Source organism: Maylandia zebra, linkage group LG14 (genome assembly GCF_041146795.1).
Source record: "Maylandia zebra isolate NMK-2024a linkage group LG14, Mzebra_GT3a, whole genome shotgun sequence".
Lineage (NCBI taxonomy): Eukaryota > Metazoa > Chordata > Actinopteri > Cichliformes > Cichlidae > Maylandia > Maylandia zebra.
In genome coordinates this window covers 1774583-1783037 of record NC_135180.1, presented here as the reverse complement: position 1 = coordinate 1783037, position 8455 = coordinate 1774583, and the positions used below count along the sequence as shown (strand labels likewise).

Sequence of the window (8455 nt, the reverse complement as noted above, 5' to 3'; positions counted from 1 at the left end):
AAATGTAGTTTTTTTTTTTACCTTCAGGGCCTATACAAGTATATACTGGTGTTTTTAAAAGTTATGTTTGACTTTATGACTTTCTGTGTCGTTTCTGGGATGCTTAGAAGTCAAATTGCACTGCTGGAAATAGTTTATTTTGATGCATATGCTGTTTTTTTGCAAATTTGCACTATAATATTTATTTTCATTTTTCCTGCAGTATATAATAATTGGTGTGTTTAAAAAATAAAACTATGAAGACACTCAAAATAAATTTCATGTGGTGGGAAACTATTTTGTGCAACTTTTTTGTATTTACAGTTTTGAGGGATAAGCCTCTTAAATTTCTCTAACTAGAAATATATGTTAAAAAAGCAAAAATGATTTTCAATTTTTTTGTAGTTTATTGCACTTTCTTGCAATTTATGTAATTACCAGAGGTGGGACCAAGTCATTGTTTTGCAAGTCTCAAGTAAGTCTCAAGTCTTTATCCTCAAGTCTCAAGTCAAGTCTCAAGTAATGTCAGGCAAGTCAGAGTCGAGTCTCAAGTCACTGGTGTAAAAGTCCGAGTCAAGTCACAAGTCTGAAACTTTGAATTTCAAGTCCAAATGAAAAAATAATGTTGCAGTTATGCTAAATGTAAATATTAGACCATGTAATTTTAAAATCTGTGTTTTTCTCAACACATGACAAAATAGTGAACTTAGAAAATATACACAAATTGTGAAATTGCACCTCTTTAAAATGCAGCTCAATTAAACCTAGCTCCAAGAATAATTTTCACCGACAGTTCTGAGATAAGCTGCATGTTATTCTTGGATGCGGTTGTAGGACCGGCTTTAAAATCGCATGACAAAAATATCATACATATTAAAAAAAACTGCATCACCAACGTAGCCTGGACAACATTTGCTAGTTAGATGAAGTCAGCTATCTCATCGTAGCATATTTATATGCATATTTATAATCATACGGTTCTTGGAGTGAGCGCATACACTCATGAAGTTTAGTAACTTCAGGTCACTGCAACAAGCCCAGGTACAGTTTACCGACGGATGGGTGCAGGACCTTGAAATGCACCGTGTAGAACGAAAGACCATCGTACGTATCATAAGTTTACCAGTCTCACAAATTGTCTTCATAAATACACATTCATTAACCGTTTATTAATAGGACCTTTGAGCTCAACGGTAATTAATTAGTAGTGGAAATAATTTCTGGTAGCATCACAGAAATGTAGCAGTGACAATAATACTGTATGCTGTAATCGCACTGGACAATTAGTGATACAAAAAACCTGTTTTATCCTGTGAATAAAAGTATATTTTTTGTCAATGTGCCATAATAACAGAGGCGAAACACAATATTGTGTCAGGACAATTCACTATTTATGCACAATAAACAAAGGAGCATAGCGCGACAATTTCTGTTCAGCACCAGACTTGCTTGTAACCTATATCACCAGTTATGTTATGAAAATGACGCATTAACTACAACAGCAGACTGACCTTCGTGTAAATGCTTGGAGCAGACTAACCTGTGAGCTGGAGTGTTCTGGGACGTTATATTTTGTCTTTGAATGGCTGCAATCCAGTCGCCTCTTTGTTACTTTGGAAACATGGCTCGAACAATTTCTCTTCAACGACGTAATCCGATAACAACCGATCTCTTTACCCGTCGGCTTCCCGTGGCTGTCATGCGACCGGCTATTGCAGTTAATAATACAACAGCTTCTTGACATTTTTGTGTTTCCTTTTTATCGCTGTGTGACTGATTTCAATTGAAAGCCTGCGTGCGCTAGTACCTCTTGCCATGAGTTCCCAGAATCCTTTGCGGTTTACCCCTGAATGACGTCACATTTTCAATCTCTATATAATATGCATGTTAAATTTTATATTTGGGGTGAAATATCAAGTCTTTTCAAGTAAACCGGTTCAAGTCCAATTCAAGTCCCAGGTCATTGGTGTAAAAGTCCAAGTCAAGTCACAAGTCTTAGAACATTTTTTCAAGTCAAGTCTAAAGTCATAAAATTAATGACTCGAGTCTGACTCGAGTCCAAGTCATGTGACTCGAGTCCACACCTCTGGTAATTACTATGCACTTAATGCAGACATATTATTAGAATTTAGGCTGTAATGGTTGTATTGATATATAGCAACTTGAAATGCTCCTCAAAATGGCTCCACAACATGTAAAAATATAATATAAGCTCTGGCGGACTTGGTTCTATGGTAGGTCTTAAAGGGTTAAAGATGATCAAAAATCAAACACAGATTGTTGGCGCTGACAACCAAACACAGGCTAATTATCTGCTCAAAAACGCAAAGTGAACGTCTCTGTCGAAGGTTTGGAAGACAAAGGAAAGTCTGTGTATGTTTCAATCTGACAAAAAGAGCAGCAATGCTGAGTTAAAGTAACAAAGAAGGAATATTTGTAACTCCATCCTTTGGATGAGACAGTAACATACTGTACAGTAATAGAAGTGGAACAGTAAAGTTAACATTTACTCACTTCACAGTATGTTACTGTGTTTTACTATCATTTACAACCTTAATGTATTTTTTACAGTGTAGAACCATCGGCTTCAACCCAGAGGAAAAATACTGTGTGTTTGTAGCTCCAGCCAAGAGAGATTAGATCAAGATTTGCAGTTCATCGTGTCTCATTAAAAGGCCTGATGTTTATGAATATCAGTCACATAAATGCTCATTCTGTGTCTGATCCTCCTCTAGTTTGCAATAGGACACTGAGATAAAACAAACCCAGGGACCTTGGCCCCTTTTAAACATCCAAAGCAATTATTGGAGAGCAGTGAATCTTTGTGATCTAATAGTGCTCTCGGTGTTCTTTTTGAGCTTTTAAACTAATTCCTGATTGATCGCTAATTATCGGTGACGGGGTCTCTAGAGGGAGCTGGGCCCCCCCCTTCTTTTACCACCAAGTACGAAGCAGCTATAACTTTCAAAGACTCTGCTGCTTCCTGTTGCAGCTCGATAGTCTGCAAGAATATTAATCGTAGCCTTTCTTTCCAATAAAGAGGGTGGCGCTTCCCCACAGCAAAACAGTGGAATCCCAATAGCACCTGGTGGATGGTGCAGTAGTCTGGGAAGCAGCTTTATTGATCTCAAGTAGTTTGACTGTATCATAATTTCAGGTGCATGTCCATACCAATCAGCTGTTGAACTTTAATTCTCAAGTCCAGCATCAAGTGAGTCCTGCTGCACTTTTTCTCTGTATTGACTTTGATGCCGAATCAAAAACATGGAACTGATAACCTTCTGTGTTAATGACAGAAGCGTCTCTTAATGGCACATCGATTGATGTTTGCTGTTTGGATGTGAATTGCTCTGCCAACAAAAGCATTAACAAAGAGGATCATTGATGACAACGTATTTCTTTCTTTCAAGGTGGGATCAATCGAGGTGCAGGTTTTGTCTTGGAAATCTATTCCTTCAATTTGCACCGTGCAGCAGGATCCAGGCTATAAAGGTGGAGGCGGTGTGGTTGTGCAGCTCAAAGCTGCTGTCCTGCTTTAACCGGAGAGGCACTCTGAAGGCTCGAGGAACTGCCGTTAGACTGCAGACCTGTGAAGGTACAGTCATGGCTTTGTGATATGCAACATTCGGAAAGGTCAGTTTTTATGATTATTACCATCATCTCATAATAGCCCTGAGCCAGCTGACATCACTGATTGCTCCTCTGGAAAGTTTTTCAAGTATAACGCCCCAAAACAGGCTCCTTCATCTAAATGACCACATGTATTACGGATGTTTCCAGGTTTGTCTTTCTGTCTGAAGTTGTTTTATTTTAACTGTAAATTTGGTGAAACAACTATCAGAATCTTTACTTTTGTCACAATCCTCTGTAAGTAATAATGAGAACGATTCAAGGATCAAAACTGACCTCCTCTCCATTTGTGGCCGGCCTCCTTGTGGGGGACTGTGGTAGAGTGGATCAGTCAGAACGTCACTGGTCCACTCCCTGACTACTCCAGTTTGCACACTGAAGTCCCCCACTGAAGCACGATACTGGCTCCAGTGCATCTGTCAGAGTGTGAGTGTGTGCATGAATGTGACTGAGTGAATGAGGTAGTAACAAGTGCTTCGAGTGTTCAGTTAGAAATTCACTATATACGTCTCAGTCTGTTTACCATTTCATGTCCTAGCCTTCCTCGGATTTGCTTTAATCTCTCCTCGGCGGTATTCCTCTAGAGTGAAACGATGACACAGCCTCATTGATATTCACAAAATATCCCAAACTGTTCTTTGTTGTCTTTGGCTGTTATTACTGCAACACCACAATTATTGTTCCAGCAACAGCGTAGTCCAAATTACTGACTTTCTTTTTAATAAGTACGAGTATACCTTTCTCACTTTTACAGTGGAAAAAAACATTGACTGGAGGAGAAAATGATTGTGTACACTGCAGTATGTCTAAAAGTCAAAAGGAGGCACTAGTGCTCCACACACTGGCTGATTCTATACATACAAGCGGTTCAACAGCGAAGCACAAGAGGGAAATGTTGAGCTCCGTCGTGTCTCCGAGTCTTCAGTCCTGCAACACATCTACCCAGAACTATCAGTCAGTTCTCTGCTGATAAACTTAAAAATAAAAGATCATGTTTCAGATGGAAAAACACATACGGAGATCATAGGAGGATACAGGACAGTGTTCAGATATCATTATTGCTACTGATACTGCCAACGTGTCATTAATAAAGATTGCATATCAACAGCTGGAAAGATCAGATCCATACTTTCACAAAACCAATTTGTTGGTTTATCGGTGGGAGTTCTTTAACATCAGCATGTCTAACCAGCTGTTTGACCTTTCGCGACATGCTTTTAGTTCAGCTCGTTTAGAAATAAATGTCAAAACCTCAACCGTCAAAGGAGTTTGCAAAGAAAAGCGTCTGGACTTCTTTAAGTTGCTTGAAGACGTTTCACCTCTCATCCGAGAAGCTTCTTCAGTTCTAAGGTCAAATGGTGGAGAGTCCAAAACCTCAATCCGACAAAGTCCCAAGCTCATTGATTTAATTAAAGGCACAGTCCACTGAATCCATAGATTGTACCGAGTGTCTGATAATAGGATGCTTTTCTTACCCAAAACTGATTCCTGAGGTCTGAAGATCCACCGTGTTCATGATCTTCAATAATTATGAACAAAAAATCCCTGAAACTTTTTCATCATTGCTGTGGTAGGCTATGGCATGCTGTATAAAAATGCAGTGTTTGAGAATTTAACAGTAAACTCATTGATTGTACTTGCTTTTTCACATCTGTTAGAAAAGTGATCATAGTGAGCCAATTTTCAGCACAGGATACTGAATGAATTTCCTGTTTCGCGCCAGTAAAATATGATCAATAAAAAGCGGCAGCGGCATCCTCCATGCAGGCGCCACACTGCTTAGCAAGTTCAACATGTCTGTGTGTTCTCTAGCTACTTGTTATTGGTTTATTGACTGGAGGAACGAGAAAACAAACAACTGACTCGCCACCATTATTGCTTTTAACCCCCCCGCCCCCGCACTTAGTGTTCACTTGCCGCACTTTAACGAGACATGTGACACGTCTGTTTGCACAGGAGCAGGTGGATGGTCACTGTTCATCTATTGCCTGTAAGCAGCTTGTCATTCTTGGCCTCTTCTGGTGGAGGGAGCAGCGGGCGGGTGGTCGTCAGAGGGGTTAAAGTTTGTCTGACCCGCTTTATTTCATTTTCCTGGCTGGTTTGTGGGGGCTGCAGGTCAAAGTCTGAGAGGGCAGCCAAGCCGGAGTTAATGTCAGGGCTTTGTTTGCTGCTCGGTCCCTCATCGGGATAGACCTGAGCCGGACAATAGCTGGGATCACAGGTCACCAGAGAGCCAGTGTGAGAGGGCCGGTGTATGTATGCTGTGTGTTTCAGTCCGGGCAGGATGCTGCAGAACCACAGCTCGGGCACATAACACTTGTTCCCACAGAGGTTGATTATTTGAGCTTTAGAATTCTTAAGATGGGATGAATCACAAAGATGGTGATGTTTATTGGGAGTTATTATTTAGTATGGTCAGAGATTATATAGAATCAACGTGAGTATTAGGGCAGACGCTGATATGTGCAAAGAAACCCAACCCTACTGGAATAGACTGAATAGAGTTTAGACAAAGGCCCGACTGGGGTTCAGGATTAAGTCTTGAATGTCATTCAGAGACTCGGTTCTTCCTGGATCTGTTTTAACTCTAAGTAGCATGAGCAGGTTGAATGACTCTGCCTGACTGAAGTATACACTCGAGCGGACTTCAAACATGCAGCTGAGATGCCTTTTCTATTTTCCATTGGGTATCCTGAATATCCGCGGGGAAAATGAAGGCTTCACTTGTTCTAAAACAAAGTTCTGGCTTGATTGCCTAACGCTATGCAGTAATCTGTCCTACGTTTACTTTTTACATGCTTCACACTTCAGTCGCTGTGATGTGCTTGGCCGAGTGTGACGCTGCGAATACCTCCCAGGAGGGACTGTTTGCAAGTGCGTGTCCAGACAACCAAGACAGCAAGTTCTGGAGAAAGCTCATGTCGCCTGCAGAAAGTTGTGAATGTGGTTTGAGAAGACACTTTGCCCAAACTGTGTAGTAACGGTGGTTTCGTCAAGCTCGTCTATCGTCCTCTGCGGCTTTTAATTTGGATCTTGTTCCGCTCCCACCCCCATGCTCTATCCTTCCATCAATCGACCCCGGCACATGTGGCTCTGACTTATCCAGCCATGGCATTGACCCCTCTATTCATATTGACTGGCTGTTTCTCATGACCTCTTGACCTCTCGGGGTCAACCCTGCAGCCGTCTGGACCTCCTCCTCCACCTGGCTCCTATCTCCACCCCTCAGATGCTCCAGATGGATTACTTTCTGCTCAAACCGTCCACAGGATTACGCTGTTGTCTCGACACAGCACGGGTCCCTGGCTACGGTTAAAAATGTTCCCTGAACCGGCCGCTCATTTCAAAGTATTTTCTCTGAATTTGTCTGCAGATGCCGGGGGAACTTTCTCTGCCCGTCTCTCTTTCATTGCCCGTCTGCCGCTCTCTGAACTCGCTGTCCTCGTTCCACAGCCTGGTTTTGATACATGGCGTCCTGATGGTTTGCTAGGGAGAATCTGGGTCAGTGTGGGGAGCCAGAGATAGAGATAGCACAGGCACGAGGCTGGCTTGCTGAAGAAATGCGTCACACAATGCCGTCCAGAGTCTAGTCTAGTCTAATGGTGCTTAGACTAGACTAGATATACCTCACATAGCTGTCAGAATGCTCTGCTTGAGGTCTGCAAATATCACCATCAGCGATAAGGCGCAAGAGAGCCGGGCCCAAGCAGTCCTTGAATAGGATGTCACACGGGTCCAGATAATACTTGATCTGTTTGGAGCAGAAGCGACGCAGGAAACTGTTTATATGAAAACATTTCATTAGCAAAAGTGAGTGTGGCTGATCTGTGTGTGATCCTGAGTGACACGTCCATTAGTTTTGGATTAAATATGACATAACTGAAGTCCAGACAGGATTCTAACATGCACATGATTGAATTACATAGATTGGAAATGTTCAGCAAGCCTACGATATTTTTGGCAGCAAAATCATCAAAGAGAGTGTCATCTTTCTGTCACAGCAGCCGTCCCAGTACTTTTAGTTGTGCTGAAGTTGTGATATTTTTCATGCAAAGTGGGGCTTGTCCCGTGGAGCTGAGTGGACTTTGGACTAGCACCAGCAATCCCTGATCCCTGCTAAACCGAGCTATAGGGAGAGGGGAGGGAGGCAGAGAAAGGGCTGTGAGAGGGGTGGGGGAGGCAAGAACGAGAGAGGAAGTGAGTGTTCATCACAAAGTGTGCCACAGTTGTGGGCATGCCCAGTAGAGTTTGACTCACAGCCTGAAATCCAGCCTCTAAATTTGAACAGGAGGGAGACGAGGTGACTGAGCAGACTTTTGTTGCTGCTTTCTCTCCCCGACTCTCTCCTTCCCGCTCGCCCTCGCTCTCTCTCACAACATATTATTTTTCCCCTCCTCCCTCCATTAGTGAGTGTGTGTGGAGAGGTTTGCGTTTTGCTATGGAAGAGCAAGAGGAGGTGCAGAATTTCACCTAGAGAAAGAGACAACAAGGGAGAAGAGAAGTAAAGAAAATAGGAGGAAGAGGACAAGAAGTGGGACAAAAAGGCAAGAGAGAGCCCACGTTTCTCCTGCTCTCCCCTCCCTCCTCCACCAACGAGTTTCACCTCAAAAAGAGCAGAGGGACCAACTTTAAAAGGCAGTCAGGAGGGAGCTGGAGTGTGAAACGTGAGGAGAGAAGAAGATGAGAGGCTGACCGGCGCTGTGCTTGCTGTGCTGTCCAGGTCAGTGCCCAGAAAACACTGAACAAGCGCTCGCTCTTTCGCTTTGCTTGGTTTTTATGCTTGCAAACTCCAGCAGTGTGCATCCAGTGTTTTTCTCGTTTACCCGTGTTGTGTGCATGCGTGCGT

The 8455-nt window shown here is 42.6% G+C and overlaps 1 long non-coding RNA gene across 3 annotated transcripts in view; it reads left to right on the top strand.

The window, feature by feature from the left end:
* Positions 1 to 7871: 7871 nt before the first annotated feature.
* Positions 7872 to 8455, top strand: part of LOC143422004 (uncharacterized) — a 119896-nt gene continuing 119312 nt past the window's right edge. For all 3 annotated transcript variants that reach the window (XR_013101584.1, XR_013101583.1, XR_013101582.1), the window contains exon 1: positions 7872 to 8329. This is a non-coding gene — a long non-coding RNA (uncharacterized LOC143422004). The remainder of the gene's footprint in view (positions 8330 to 8455) is intronic.